The 16,940-nt window shown below is 38.6% G+C and overlaps 1 protein-coding gene and 1 non-coding gene across 2 annotated transcripts in view; both read right to left on the reverse strand.

Moving 5' to 3' along the window:
* FGGY (FGGY carbohydrate kinase domain containing) overlaps positions 1 to 16,940 on the reverse strand; it is a 941,338-nt gene that overhangs the window by 701,585 nt on the left and 222,813 nt on the right. The gene's annotated exons all lie outside the window — the stretch shown is intronic.
* Positions 2,083 to 2,189, reverse strand: LOC126013071 (U6 spliceosomal RNA). Its single transcript, XR_007497405.1, has one exon. It is a non-coding gene; the product is annotated as a U6 spliceosomal RNA (small nuclear RNA).

The raw sequence follows: 16,940 nt of genomic DNA on the forward strand, positions 1-16,940 counted from the left end.
CCATTACATATTAAAGTTTACATTTCTTACACTCAATCCAGTGGCTGGATATAAAAGGGCTATTGAGCCATGAAAAAAAAATTTCACTGACACCATTGTAAAATCAAAGTAGACATTGCATGAGAAAGACTTTATTTTTTTTCTTTGGTTTTGAGGCCACATTTGGTGTTGCTTAGGGTCTACTCCAGCTCTGTGCTCTGGAGTCTCTCCCAGCAGAATCTAGGAGATCATACAAGATCAGTGATCACACTCAGACCTTCCACAGGTAAAGCATGCACTCTGTCCATTGAGCAATGGAAAGAAACTTTGAAGTGTCAGTTTTTCAGGTCAAAATAGATTTACTAGCAATTTATTCTTTTAACTAATAACAAAAGTATTGCATGGATTCTAGATGAAATTAATTAGCTTTTGAAAAAGGTTATATTGATTGCTTTATAAATGGTGGTGACTAAATAATTATCTATGTGTTAGTTTTACAAGAAATAGTCCCAAACACTTAACCAAGATATCCCATTAGTTCTTCCAAAACCTTCATAAGATAAATACAATATATTCTATAGACAAAGAAACTGAAGTTTGTTGATGAAGCAAATTAAAAAAGCAGCAGAGCCAAGAATTGAACCTAGATATCTTGTATCTACAACTATTCATTACAGTCTACTGGGAATAAAGGATGAAGGGCCAGCTCTTCTATGAATGTCATACAGCTGCTACCTTAAAAAATGACTCTTCTCTTCCCCTGCAGACATACAGATCTGACTACATCCTACTCCCAAGTTATTTGTATTGTATTATAATTAGTATTATAACTATCTTCCACGCATGACCAGATCTAATGTCCTCAAGGGCCTAGCTTATTCATCTTTGCACATAAAACCTTATTTTCTTCCTTGTGAAAAGCACTCACCTAAGTGTTATTTAACCGAGGAAGATGGAAATATATATCTTCAAAAGGATAGTGTTGGGTCTGAATATTTGTCGTGATAAAATAATGAAAGCAGCAAAACCAATAATAGCAGTATTGCTACTGTGTGTTGAGAGCCAAGTATGTTTCAGTATGTTCATGTCCAGTATCTCTTGTTTTGTTTTGTTTTAATACCCCCGGCAAGTTAAGTATAGTGGTATCTGTTGAGAGCAACCAAATAATCATTTTCAGAAACTATAAACAACTCCTCTGTGATATTAAAGTTGGGGCATGAACATGTATTTGCTTCAAATAGGTCACACAGAGCTTTGAGCCCCAAGCAATCCTTGGCCAAAATTTCACAGTATTACATTCTGAACAGACCACAGATTTCTCTTCCATGAAAGCCCCACCCACACTCTAGAGCCCTACAATTCTGTCAAACAAATGTTTGACTTGATTTTCTACACAAACTTGATTCTGAGCCATGGAATTTCAGAGCTGTGCCTGCAAGCTTGGAATTCAAATATTAGCCTTTCTGACCTGAATTTCTTTGATCTCCCAAGTTTACACTCACAAATATTGATAACATAGCTCTAATCACAAGCAAGTGTACCAGGTCTGTAGCTCACGGTTGCCAAGTGTGTACATAGATCTCTACTGAGATCAAAATGGATTTGGGTTACGCAAATGCTTATCTGATGTTTGGAGAGCCCCACATATGGGGCAGGCAGACAGAGCCCACTTTCATACAACATTCATACAACCAATACTTCATCTTAAAGGACAGAAATCAAGCATGAACTATAGTTGAACTCTGGTAAAATCAGACTCCTGCCAATATGACCTGACCTTCTTTAATTTTTAGTCTGTTTTCTCTTTGGGGAATAACTAGTATGGTGATCTACCAGTTATCTAGCCTCTATCTGATACCAGGCATAGTATTTATATAATGTCAGCAGTAATATGTTAAATTCTATATGCTAGGCTATTTTTATATGCCAGAAGTCTATTATTATATGACTTTATATTTGCAGCATTTCATCTATGCCACAATACAAAGCTGGAACTAGTACTACCTTCATATCTACAAGAAGGAAATCGAGGCAGAGAGTTGAGGTAGTGAGAACACAATACAAACAAATGGTGAAGCTATAATCCCTCCTAAGAAGTAATTTTTTAATATGGAATGTTTCACGAATTTGCATGTCATCCTTGCGCAGGGGCCATGCTAATCTTTTCTGTATCATTCCAATTTTAGTATATGTGCTGCCGAAGTGAGTACAAAGAAGTATTTTTTTTCTATTCTCTCATGGTTCTATCAAGTCAGGCACTGTCATCTGAAACGAGAAAATAAGTTATTTAAGTAACTTGCCCAAGTTTCATGGCCGGTAAATGTCAGAACCAAAGATAGCACAGGAGTAGGGCATTTACCTTGTATGCAGCCTGACCTAGTATGGATGGTGGTTCAAATCCTGGTTGGTCCCATATGGTCCTCCAAGCCTGCCAGGAGTGATTCCTGAGTACAGAGCCAGGAGTAACCAACCCTTCAGTGTAGTCAGGTGTGAACCAAAAAACAAACAAACACCTAAAAGAAAAAAAAAAAGAATCAAAATTTAAAGTTGGGTTCAACTTTAACATCCCTGAGAGTTCTTTACAAAGGTTACCCAGGAAGACTGTTTTTAAGTGGCCTGATTTGGTTATAGCCTTCAAGCAAAGAATTCTTTTTAATGAAATGTCTAAAAAATATTTTAAGACAATGGTATGACAGAAATCCTATTTAGCCACCTGGTCCTGACATGGCCTTCATAGAACAGATTATCCATGACCCAATTAATTGGCCAAAAGAACTCTTTGAGGAAAAAAATAAAAAAAAAACAAACAGAAGAAGTGGGGGTACTTATGCTGGTAACCTGGGTGAGTTGAACCTGATTGAACCTCGGATTCTCACTGAAAGAGAAGCTAGAGATCTGTGAGCTTCTTCCAGTTCAAGCAGGGGACCAGGAAGGTGCTGCCCTGGTGCTGAACTCAGGCAAGGTATTGTTTGTTTAATCTCATTCCCATCATATTATTCTGTCACCTTCCATATTATTAAAAATTTAGACATATTATACTGAGGTGATGAAGTAAAACCTAATCCTCCAAATAACCTCAGGAAGCTAAAATTTGGCCTCTCCACAAACCTCAGCCCTTCTGGGATGCTCCTGGAGCACTTTCCCCTAAATTGAGTTCATGTTCTTTTCTGCTTCTCTCAGATTCTTGGCACTTCAATGTGTTAGTTTCCTCAGGAATGTTTGCTTTTCCCCCAGAAATATTTTCCTACTCTCTTCCTGGTCTTTTCATACTCTGGTCTATCAACACCAATATAACTAACATCATCATCATTATCATCATCATCGTCACTTGAAATGCTCTCAGATATCCAGTTTCTCTCACGTGTTCTTTGATGTGTCAGATTCTCATTATTCACCTGTTAGGATTCATCTCTTTCCCCAGATGTGGTCTCCCTCACATCCTAGAAGCAAAAGAAGCTGCTTATCATCCTTCTTCTTTCCTTCTTTTTCTCTCTGGTAGAGTCTCCACCCCCAAAGAATCCAGAACTCTTCCCAAGATCCTTCAGGGCCATTGTGGTTAGCACAGGGCCAGCACACCCTCTTCTATACTTTCATACCGAAAAGAAACAAAGGTATGGAGGTTTATGGGTGGCGGGTCCAAGTCCCAGAGAGCTTGAAAATCTGTTGTGTCTTCATCTCCCTCAAGAGAGAGATGCTCTTGCCTGCTCCAACCTTCAATTTGACCTCTTCAGGATTTAACTTTGCAGTGAATTTCCAGGGCCCCTTGTTGTATAGCTGTTTCCCCTTTTTCTTCTTTGGTCAAAGAAACTGTTCCCTCAAAGCATATCCACCAGAGTCATCACCCACTTAAAACTTCACAGCTCCTGCCTGTCCGCTGAATCAAATCTCCTGTCTCATGCCTCTCTAATCTGACCCCGGCACCATCTCTTTCTCCAGCCTACACGTCTTCCTAACATTCTCAAAGTCTTTACTATGCTGAAGGAAACAATAGGCCAACCCTTTTTTTTTGGGGGGGGGGAGAAGAAGGGACTGACTGCACATCCTTTTCCTCTATGGAGTGCCCTTTCCAACTCTGCCTTCCAAATAATAACCTCTGTGCATTCTTATCATGCCTGGGCATGGTACCACACTTTTGAATCTCTAGAGCCATACTTGACCTTTTCATATATGATACTAATGGGTTATTGGTCATTTGGGAGCCTCAAAAGGAGATCTCAGGAAAGATCAGTGTCTTTCTTAGAGGCCCTCATTGCTAGTTTACTGGAGCTGACCAAGCCCTCACAGTTCTTCCTAAGGAGAAAAGTCCTACTGGAATCTTTTTTTTTTTCAGTTGGATGATTTGTTACTGAACTCCTACATGTTCCTTTTGCTCTTCCACACCTGCACCTTCGCAAATAAACCCTCTTCTGAACATTTCATCATTAGTCAAGTATCAAGATTCTGCTTCTTATACATTGTCCTTGTGTATACCAGACCCCAGAAAGTCCTTGATAGGTACCTACTGGTTATGTTCCCTGCTGTCTTTGGCATCCCCATATGCACTCAATTGCTTTACTTCATCCTGACTTATGGCTATTTATTCAACCACTTTTAGTGAATAGCTACTACTATTGGCTACTACAGATTCAGAAACCAACAGCTAATACCTGAACTTGAGCTGACTGTCCACGCCGGTACAGAAGATGAAGCCTAGGTCTTGGGATTGATCATACTTTCACAGGATTTCTGTGAATGGAAAGCATAGTTGCTACCTAAGGGTGGTCACATGGGTCAAAGTCCTGAGCCTATTTCCCAACACAGACAAAACCCTCCATGAACATCTGTTATTTTTTATTATCACAGATAATTAGCACACATCAACTAAATGAATAATTAATTAAATTTATGATCCCACTCATCTCCACAGAAACCTCCCCCTTCTCCATTAGATAGACCATTGCAGGGAAGGCGTTTTCTTCCTATTTTATAGATGAGGAGAGTGGGAATTCCTGCATGCGTGAATTAATATCCAACCCTTCAGCCTGCTCTATCTCCAGTTTCTTCCACACAGAACCAGGCTATTGTCTAGAGAGCCCTGGGCACAAAGTTCTTTAGAAGCAACCCTGGCTTTCTCCCAGCCCTCCAGCTCTGGGGCACTTGTGCCAAAGGTCACAGCCACCACTGTGTCTGAGAATCAGGGTGCTGGTACTCCTGGGGCTTGTAAACACTGAGTCAGCTGGGCTGTGCCTTTGAAGCCCCCCCATTTCCCAGAATCTGAAGCTTTAGTTCCTGTTTGGCAGCCACTGCTCTTTCTTGTAAGGCCTTTGCAAGCCCTGAGGCCCCTTCTGGTAACTGTAGGGTAGGCAGGAGTTCCACTTCCACATTCACTACCGCACCACAGGAGGGAGATTTCTCAGAGAAAAGGTAAAGCTCCTTTCCCCCAGCACAAACCTCAAACCTGGTCCTTCAACTCCTTATTCTTTTATTTTTTTTGAATTTTTTAATTTTAATAATATAATTTTTATTTTGATCGTAGTAGTTTACATATTGTTGACAATAATATTATAGGTACATATTTACATAAAATCAGGGGGTTTCCATCACTGATTTGTCCTCCCTACACCTCCATGTTCGTCCTACCTCCCTTATCCTCCCTCAACCCCGGGCTTCGAGAATATGTGGTCCCCTCTGTACCTAGCTTACTACTTAGTAGTCTTGGTCTTGGTGCCTCCCTTATTTCCCCCTCTAACTGGGAGGAAGGACTACATAGTTCAAATTATGTGGTTTTATTTGAAGAAGAGAAAAGTAATACACTGGGGTAAAAGTCTAATATGCCAAAAATGGGCGGAATTCTTCTAGAGGCTCTCATCGTCGGTTTGAGAGATGAAGGAGAAAAAGAAGGTGAAACACCCCAACAGTAGAAAAAGAAGTGTCAAATATCCAGTGAGCACTCCAGTGCAACTCCTTATTCTTTTGAGATTTTGCTTCATCTCCCACTATAGCTTGACTTTTCCCCAGAAATGATGGAGAATTTTCTCCTGCTGAGGCTCTTTGGCAGATACCTGGGTTCAAGTCTGCACTGGTGCACCCCTCCCCTTTTCCATGCTGCTTAATGCTGGGAATTGCCCTGATGTGGGGACAGAGACTCAGAGCAATGAAATGACTAATGCAGGAATGTTCACCTGCAATCCCCTTTCCTTTGATTTAGAGAAACCATTGGAACTTGCTGCAGGGTGGAAGGCCCCAAGCAGAAGCAAATCTCACTGCCTCAGTGCCCAAGCATTATAATATTACTCTCCCTAAGTGTTCCCTCCTCCAAGATACTCTCACATACTCATTTCCCCAGGTTCCCAGGCCCTAGCACATTGCCTGAGGTGGGACTTAGAGTGATATGAGTAGTTTAAGCCTCCAGCATGTCTGGTGGTAATTAGAAGAGGGAGATGTGATGTGAGATTGGAGAACAGAACAGGACCAAATCATATAGCACCCCATGCTGAGTGACCTGAACTTAATTCTAAAGGTGAGGAGAAGCCTTTAAATGTTTCAGAGCAGAACCTGAAACCTATCTTTACACATTACAGAAAGGGAATTCTCTAGAGCAAGCAAAGTAGACTGAAAGGGAATAGATAGGAATATCTGGAGGAGGGATCATGGAATAGCAGGCAGAAGAAAGGAAGCTCTCTGCAGAAAGAAATTATGGTCTTTGAATACCCAGAAAGTGCCTCAAAGGACATCTTGCAGGCCACCAACGACTTCTGATTCTGTCAGCCTGGGATAGAGCCTGAAAATCTGCATTTCCAACAAGGCATTGTGTCCAGTTCTTGGGGGCCACTGTATTAGAGAACAAAGAAAGTGAGGATAAAAATGGCACCCTCATTTTAATTTTTTTTACTATTAAATCACCATGAAATTCAGAGTTAAAACGTTGTTGATAGTTGTTTTGGTCATACAATATTCCAACACCCAAATCCTAACAGTGTTCATTTCCTACCAACGAATTCCCCAGTTACATTCCCATTGTCCCATACTAACCTACAGTCTGCCCCTCAAGAGCAGTGACTTCCCCCCTCTCTCTTCCTCCCTCCCTCTTTCTATGTATGTATCTATCTATTTATCTATCTATCTATCTATCTATCTATCTATCTATCTATCTATCTATCTATCTATCTATCTATCTATCTATCTATCTATCATCTATCTATCTATATTTTCTTTTACCTCTTTAGACACCATGGTTTGCGACACTGTTACTAAAGGGATCATACATATCACTATGCTTCCATTTAAGTCCCAATTCCTGTTTAGAGTTATCATTTCCAACTATTACTATCATCACAGTAGTCCTTTCTCTGTCTTAAATACACCTTCCACCAAACATTTCTATCAGGAAGTCAGTCTTTTGTTTTCTTTTTTCTTTTAATTAAGTACTAGTCAACCTTTACTGAGGAAAATCAGCATGGAGTAAAAGATATTCCAAGCAGAGGACACAGTCTGACCAGAGGTCAGGTGGGTGAGAAATAGCAAGATTTGTTTAGATCATTAGGTCATTAGGTCACTCTCAAATGAAACTGTGTCAGCTCATGAAAGGAAGTGTACATATATGGTCTCCAGATAAATTTAATTGTGCTGTGAGGCAGAAGTGTGTACATTTGTACATTTTTAGGTGGTAGAATTGGTAGACTGTTCAGGTCTTAGATTGCCTCTGACAATCCGGTTCAAGTTAATGTGCATACAAGTAGAAAAAAGGGTACAGTCAGAGGTCCACCAAATTCCTAATCATGAACTTCAAGTAAAGCATCCCTACAGTGAATGGTTTGAAGCAGAGAATGTACTCAGAATAATTAGTAGACGGCTCTCTTAATTACTAAATTAAAAACTGACTAAAGGGTAAGAGAGGTAGGACTGGGATTAAGTTACTTGCCTTGCATATGGCTCAGCCCAGTTCAGTCCTGGTGTGATTTATGGTCGCTAGAGTTAGGGATGATTCCTAAGCACAGAACCAGGAATAATCCCTGAGTGTTGCCAAGTGTGGCCCCAAACCTCCATTCCTCCAAATGTGTTTAAGTAGGTATAGATGTTCCCTGATCTAAGTGAGAGGAAATGACAAACTGTAGGGGAGAACCAGTTTACTGTTTGCAGACAAGCGGTTGTTGCTAAATGTCAAGTTGGGACTTGTTTTTTAGCAAGGTCCCTCTGCCCAATTTAAAAATACATTGGTTTATAAGAACCACAAAAATATTTTTTAAAAAAGTTTTGGTTGTGCCAGGAGCGATTTCTGAGCATTGAGCCAGGAGTAACCCCTGAGTGCTGCCGGGTATGACCCAAAAACCAAACCAAACAAAACAAAACAAAAATGTGGAGGCCAGAGAGATAGCATGGAGATAAGGTGGTTCGAATCCTGGCATCCCATATGGTCCCCCGAGTCTGCCAGGAGCGATTTCTGAGCGTAGAGTCAGGAGTAACCCCTGAGCGCTGCCGGGTGTGACCCAAAAACCAAACCAAACCAAACCAAACAAAAAAGTGTTGGTTGGTTGATTGCTAAACTCAGAGGCCCTTGTTTAAATCTAGGCTGATAGGTAATGCAAATCAACTAAGCAAGAATGAACCTTTTCCACCCTTACCCCACCTACTGATATTAGCAGAGACCCAGAGAGCTCTTGTTTTATTTATTTATTTACTTACTTAATTAATTTATCAGATGTGGTTTCAAAGATTTTCATGATTGAGCTTCAGTTATACAATGTCCAATAGCCATCATTTCACTAGTGTACATTTATTGCTATCAATGTCCCCAGTTTGCTTCCTGCCCTCCCCTAGCCTTACCCCCACCTGCCTCGAAGGCAGACATTTTTTCTCTTCCTATCTCTATCTATTTTCCCTTTAAACACTGGTCTACAATATGTTTACTGAATAGGTATTATGCATTACTTTACCTTTTTCAGCACCCTGACCTTTTATTGATTACTTTATTAAACACCCTGGTTACAAGGTTGTTTAGAATACAGTTAGGCTTTTATTCTGCAAAACAAAATTATATTAAAAAAATGTTGTTTATGGTTGAGTTTCAGTCATACAGTGTACAACACCATTCACTAGTGCACACTTTCCGCAACCAGAATTCCCAGTTTCCCTTCTACTCTCCCCACTGTCTGCCTTTGGGGCAGGCATATTTTTCCTGTCACTCTTTTTCTTTCTTTCTTAATTTTTCTTTCTTTCTTTTCTTTCTTTCTTTCTTTCTTTCTTTCTTCTTTTCTTTCTTTCTCTTTTCTTTCTCTTTTTCTTTCTTTCCTTCTTTTTTCTTTCCCTTCTTTCTTCTTTTTCTTTCTTTCTTTCTTTCTTTCTTTCTTTCTTTCTTTTCTTTCTCCTTCCTTTTCTTCTTTCTCTTTCTTTTCTCTTTTTCTTTCTTTCTTCTTTTTTATTTCTTTCTTTTTTATTTCTTTCTTTTTTCTTTCTTTTTCTTTCTTTCTTTCTTCTTTCTTTCTTTCTTTCTCTTTCTTTCTTCTCTTTCTTTCTTCTTTCTTTCTTTCTTTTCTTTCTTTCTTTCTTTCTTTCTTTTCTTTTCTTCTTTCTTTCTTTCTTTCTCTTTCTTTCTTCTTCTCTTCTTCTTTCTTTTCTTTCTTTCTTTCTTTCTCCCTTTCTTCCTTCTTCCTTCCTTCTTCCTTCCTTCCTTCCTTCCTTCCTTCCTTCCTTCCTTCCTTCCTTCCTTCCTTCCTTCCTTCCTTCCTTCCTTCCTTCCTTCCTTCTTTACCCCTTTTAGACACAATGATTTGCAATATTGTTACTAAGGGATATCATACCTATCACTTTATCTCTTTTCAGCACCCAATTCTTGCCCGGAGTGATCCGTTCCAACTATCATTATGATAGTGATTCCTTCTTTCTCCTAGCTGAACTCCCCCACTATTTGTGGCAAGCTTCCTACCATGAACTGGTCCTCCTTGCCCTCATCTTTATTGTCTCCAGAATTACCATACTATCTTATCATATATATCCCACAAATGATTGTGATCATTCTATGTCTACCCCTCTTTTTTGACCCATTTCACTCAGCATAATACTCTCCATATCCATTCATGTATAAGAAAATTTTATGACTTTATTTTTCCTAACAGCTGCATGGTATTTCAATGTGTAGATATACCAAAGTTTTCTTATCTACTCATCTGTTTTCAGACATGGGTTATTTTCAGATTCTGGCTATTGAGAATAGTGCTGCAATGAACACAGAAATACAGATGCCTTTTCTGAATTGTGTTTTGTCCTTTAGAGCTAGAAGCCAAAAAAGTGAAGAAAGATAGCAGACTGATCATGGAAAGGCCATAAAGACAAAGGAGAATAATAAATTTGGAATGATAGAGGTGGAGTCTGAGTCCTTTCAAAGGTTTCAGAACAGACATATAAAGCAGACAGAGTTAGAACAGTTGTCTTTGGTATATAAATGGGAAACCAATGGCCAAAGTAGTATAGCCAAAAGTAGTATAGCAAACTACAGAAAAGCTGAAAGCAAATTCCTAGCAACATAAGATATGTAAGCATCTCATCTTGGGCTGGTCCTAATGCAGATTTTGCCCTGACCATTCCTGACAGCACTAAAATCCTGTGATTCTTGCACAAGGGAAAGTTAAAATCAGCTTTTAGACCTTTCTCCAACTTTTCTCTTTGCTTGTAAAACAAGACGGTCCTAAATGTTGCCAGAGTCTTTCTTCTCCTAAATACAGTGGTTCTATAAATGCTTCCAGTACCCAAATTTTTTTCCTGTGATCATGTGATTCTCACCTATCCATCTTGTCTCATAGGTAGTTACCAGTGAATAATAATATGAATAATTAGAGCACTAATGACCACTTTTAATTTAGTCTCATGGACCCAGTACTGATCACTAAGTATATCTTACTTTGCAAACAGATTTATCATTTCTATAATCAATTCCATTGGGCAGGTTGGGCTGCATCATACTTTCTATCATCACCTTCAAGGAAACAAACTTGTATGAAGTTATCTAGTTACTTGCCCAAGGACTTGTGCAAATGTCTATTCATTGACTTTGAAATTCATTCAGATAAGTAGTAAAGCACTTTAATATATACCATACAACTTTTAGGACGCACTGTACCCAAGAATGTTCAAAGTATTGACCTGAATTTAAAACTTCACTGAGAATCCTATATTTTCTATTTGACAATCCTATGTTCAGTACAAGATAAATATAGAGGAGAGCAAATTCCTTTGAGAAGACTGAATGGAAGTGTTATTGCTTATTCACTGGCCCACACAGTTGATTGAAGAGCTTAGATGAATCATTTTCAAAAGTATAGGGATAGATTATCCTCACTCATTTCATTTGGAAGTCTCTTGACGTCACCAAAGTCACTTTCACAGAGATCCTGAACAGAGCTAGAGAAAAGCTCTTCAGAATGATCTGTAAGAGGCCTAGTTCTATAGCTACCTGTGTCACTGGGCTTTTAATATGAAAGGGGCCTAAAATAGTGATTCTCCTTCCTTTTCTACTCCCATTGGATGTCTGAAATCTCATAGAATATCTTGATTTTCTAATACCAAGAACTACTCCTCCTCTGCACCTAAGTATTCTACTTAATCCTAAAAACAGAAAATTACAGAAGCACATATATGGCCAATAAATAGAACCCTTCACACACCCCACTCCTTACCATTTTATATTCCAGAGTCAAAGTGACTCATAATCTTGGATTTTCTTTCTCCTGAATGACATAAAATTTTAGGGAAAAAATATCAACCCACTTAATTGCCAGACCTGAGCAACACATTATGAATTTCCTAAATCCTCCCTAGAACACTGGTGCTGAAAGAGAAAAGAGTGGAGTTGCTTCCAAGTCTCTGCCAGCAGTGTGAAAGCTCACCTTCTCAGGGTAGACATACTATCCTAGTGGACCCCCTGACTTAACTACATGCCTGGCAATATGTACCCCACCTCTGTGCCTTTATCCATCGTATCCCACCCATTCCCTTTATGAAGTGATGTAAGAATTTGTCCCCTTAACATAAAAAAACAAGGATGTGAGAGGCCTTAGGTAAGGTAGTTTAGGTATTAGAATGCAAAAGGTTTGCAAAAATATACCCAAGAAAGAACAAGATAGCAGGAAAGAATAGAAAACAAATATCTGCTGTAGGCAAGTATATAATAAAACTGTTTAGGGTTTGTGGGATGTAGGGACTACATAGACAAAAATAGAATAGGAAACTTCCAGGACTATAATTTAAGGTTACCCTCTGATAGATATGTAAAATACCTCAGCCTCTGATCTTCATGTTGATATGTTTACTGTCCTTAATGTCTCCGTCAACAGTGACTCACCTGTTGGGAATCCTAGGGAGTGTAGGGGAATTATATTGTATTGACTAAATGGCCATCCTGTGAGAATAAAGATGGCTTCCCAGGCAACCTAAAGCTTGGGCACATCCTGTATGTTTGCCTTAGTATGCATGTGTTTGTCCAACTCCTGATGAATGGGGGTTGAAGTTGCCAATCCAATTGGTTTTAGACAGTGTGGTTTCTATCAAAAGATCACATTTTAGCTTATTGGGAAACTAGCATCCCACATACTTTCAATCTGCATTGTCTACCTGATTACAAAGATGTCCTCAGCCTAATCAGATTGGGTTGAAATGCATTTGAGTGGGGGTACCCTCTGCCTGCCCCCATGGAAATACTGGAACAGTTATTAGAGCAAAAAATGGGACACTGAAGCACTTAGCAAGTACAGATCAGCATCCCAAAGCAAAAAAGATTTATAATGTATTATATGCACATTAAAAATATCTAACTTGATCATCCCATGGTTGAGATTTATGAATAATTTATTTTGCACACAAATTTTGCTTAATGTTCCACATTATTTATCTCTCCTTAATTTTATAATGTTTTCCTATGAGAGGTTTATTTTTAAATTAAGATTTAATTTTCTTTGAGCAATTTAAGTTTCATAGGAAAGTTAAGGTCTCAGATGTCCCATAGGCCCTTTGATTCTATATGACACCTTCTACAATAATAATAATGAATAATGTCACCCACCAAAATATTCTATTGGCATAATTGTTAAACATATACTGATATGGCATCATCCACTTATCATTTACCTAAGGTTCAGTTCTCCTGTAGGAGAATTCTATAGGTTTGGACATTCATTTATCATTATAATATTAAAGAGAGCACAGGTATTGCTCCAGAATTCTCTCTGCTTTCTTAATGCATGCCTTCCCTGTCCTAAATTCATAAACACTGATTGTCATTGATCCTTTTCTGTCTCGTTATTTCCAAACATTATACATTTGGAATAATTAAGTATGTAGCCTTTCAGACTGACTCCTTTCACTTAGTAATATGCATTTAAGGTTCCCTTGAGTCTCTTTATGGCGTGATAGCTCATTTATTTGTAGAGTTGAATAATATTCCATTCTCTGAATCTTTCACGATTTATTAATTCTTTAGCAACTGAAGGGCAACTTAGTTGCTTCCAAGCTTTGGCAATTATGAATAAAGATATTATAAAAAAGCATGGGTAAACTTTTGTGTAGATATGTTTTCAACTTTAGGGAGGCATGGAGGACACATATTTAGGTGCTCAGGGGCTCCCCTGAATCTGCACTCAAGAATCACTCTTGATGGGTTCAGAGAACCAAACAGGATGCCAGAGTTTGAACCCAGGTTGGCTGCATGCAAGGAATTGCCTTACCAACTAACTGTCCTCTCTGGTTCCAGTTTTCAACTTAGTTTGATAAACATCAAGGAGAGGAATATTTTATGCAGTGTTCTAGATTTTGTTCATTCTGATAAATATGTGGAGGCTCAAACTTAAACCAGCCATATAAATATGGGGCAGAAACTTACTTTTCTAAGTGTTGGTTTATTCACCTATAAAAACAGCATAGTTTTATGTTCCTCAGAGGATTATTCTAAGTATTAATTAGAAAAATAGCCTGCAAAGCAGTATTTTTGAGCGTCTGTTATGGACAGAATCATTTAGAAGTTGATAGACGCTCATTACAATCCTGAAAGGACAATGATCTATATTCCAAGCTTTGCGTCCCCAGGACCCAGCAAAGAGCTTGTGATACAATGTGATCACATAAAATGTAGAATATATGACACGTATATAAATTAATGACTAAATGCAATAAAAGTCCAGACTCCCTGGCATGATATACATAGCCTATTCAGTATATCTTTCTGGCCTCATCCACCCTCAAGTCACATATGACTAATTGGTATTTGACTAATAATCCATGTCTTTTCATGTCTCAGTATCACCACATGCATATAATAATTTTTCTTTGTCTTGAATGCCTGCAACACTTCCTTTGTTACCCCTTTGTCTTAGCTCTGTTTTATAAAAATATTTGAATAAGTCTGCTTCTTCTCTGCCTGCCAGTCTTTTCAGGTAATTTAAGTCAGTCCTCAGACCATTCCTTATCTTGATTTTCCAGGTCAAATTTATCTCCTCCCTTCAAATCTTATCAGTGATAATGTCTGAATTCTATACCATCTTGGATCTCATGCATTTCCAGTTACCTTAGTCATTCTCTTATTGAGTCCTCTAGAAGTATGTTTTAGATGTAAACTAAATTGCACTGGTAAAGATGGATGTTCTTTTTATGATTGAAACCCAACTACAAACATGTTTGCAATCATGGTGATTAAATAAAGATATTATTAAAAATAAAAAAATTATACTATGAAACTTATATTCTACTGAGCAGAGTTGGCTAACAAAAAAATCTAATACACATGTTGATGGTATATATGCCAGGAAGAAAAATAAAGAAAAGAGATGAAAGTAGAGGATGATGTGAACTTTGTATATAGTATGATCAAAAGATAGTTCTCTGTTGTGATCCTAATGAAGCAGAATCCTGAAGGAAACAAAAGAGTAAAAATATAAGAGCTGAAAGAGGTGCATTTTCAACAGAAGGGGAAAAAATTATAGGTCCCTGAGGAAAGAGTATAGAGGCAGTGTAGTAAGGTTCACTTAATTAAATTGTGCTAGTGAAGAAGAAAGAGTTGGAGATCTGCTAAGAGAGACTCTGAAGTTGAATCAACTAGGACCTCAAGAGCAATGATGAGAAAATATTTTATAGTGAGATGGGCTTCTAATGGGAAGTATATCTGAATGTCATGATGGCAAATCTCTAAGTACTTTGCAAAGCTAGGTTTTAGTGGTTTGTGGGATTAATCGGTTCCAATCCCACTCAGTCTATGTCATATTACTCATTGGTTGAAAACCTGTTTAAATATAGTACCTTGGATTGTTGTTTAAACCACCTAATTCCCCTCTGGTCTGTTTCTTCCCAATAAATAGTCCGGGCTGCAGGAACATTTTCTCTTGTGCTTTCGGACTTCCCACTGAACTTCCTGCTTTTTAGGAGCTAAAGGCTTGGAATTTCTGAACCCATTTCTCCCTCTTCGATTTGTGTGTGTGTGTGTGTGTGTGTGTGTGTGTGTGTGTGTGTGTTTCCTACATTGACGTTTGCTTCCAGACCTGCACCTTTGCAGTGTCCTCGCTTTGGAATCTGAGGCCTAATTCTAGCAGAGGTTCTTGCGTGGAAGCAGGGAGACCTGACTAGAGATTTTGGCTCTAACTACTGCAGGACATGATGGTTCCTAGAACTCATATAATGGTGGTAACAAAAGTGCATGGGTGCCAATGTGTAAGATGTATTTGAATTCTATTTTTGTGTGTGTTGACTTCACCCTAGAGGTGTGTAGAACTCACTGCCCTTATTTTTTTTTGAATTTTTTTATTTAAACAACTTTATTACTTACATGATTGTGTTTGGGTTTCAGTCATGTAAAGAACACCACCCATCACCAGTGCAACATTCCCATCACCAATGTCCCAAATCTCCCTCCTCCCCACCCAACCCCACCTATACTCTAGACAGGCTTTCTATTTCCCTCTTATATTCTCATTATTAGGATAGTTCAAAATGTAGTTATTTCTCTAACTAAACTCATTCCTTTTTGTGGTGAGCTTCATGAGGTGAGCTGTAACTTCCAGCTCTTTTCTCTTTTGTGTCTGAAAGTTATTATTGCAAGAATGTCTTTCATTTTTTTAAAACCCATAGATGAGTGAGACCATTCTGCGTCTTTCTCACTCTCTCTGACTTATTTCACTCAACATAATAAATTCCATGTACATACATGTATAGGAAAATTTCATGACTTCATCTCTCCTGACAGCTGCATAATATTCCATTGTGTATATGTACACAGTTTCTTTAGCTATTCATCTGTTGAAGGTATCTTGGCTGTTTCCAGAGTCTTGCTATGGTAAATTGTGCTGCAATGAATATAGGTGTAAGGAAGGGATTTTTGTATTGTATTTTAGTGTTCCAAGGGTATATTCCTAGAGTGGTATAGCTGGGTCGTATGGGGGCTCGATTTCCAGTTTTTGGAGGAATCTCCATATTGCTTTCCATAAAGGTTGAACTAGACGGCATTCCCACCAGCAGTGGATAAGAGTTCCTTTCTCTTCACACCCCGCCAACACTGCTTGTTCTCATTCTTTGTGATGTGTGCCAATCTCTTGGGTGTGAGGTGGTAACTCATAGTTGTTTTGATTTGCATCTCCCTGATAGTTAGTGATGTGGAGCATTTTTTCATGTGTCTTTTGGCAATTTGTATTTCTTCTTTGTCAAAGTGTCTGTTCATTTCTTCTCCCCATTTTTTGATGGGATTAGATGTTTTTTTCTAGTAAAGTTCTGTCAGTGCCTTGTATATTTTGGAGATTAGCCCCTTATCTGATGGGTATTGAGTGAATAGTTTCTCCCACTCAGTGGGGGCTCTTGTTCTTTGGGCGCTATTTCTTTTGAGGTGCAGAAGCTTCTCAGTTTAATATATTCCCATCTGTTAATCTCTGCTTTCACTTGCTTGGAGAGTGCAGTTTCCTCCTTAAAGATGCCTTTAGTCTCAATGTCCTGGAGTGTTTTACCTATGTGTTGTTCTA

Source organism: Suncus etruscus, chromosome 6 (genome assembly GCF_024139225.1).
Source record: "Suncus etruscus isolate mSunEtr1 chromosome 6, mSunEtr1.pri.cur, whole genome shotgun sequence".
Classification (NCBI taxonomy): domain Eukaryota; kingdom Metazoa; phylum Chordata; class Mammalia; order Eulipotyphla; family Soricidae; genus Suncus; species Suncus etruscus.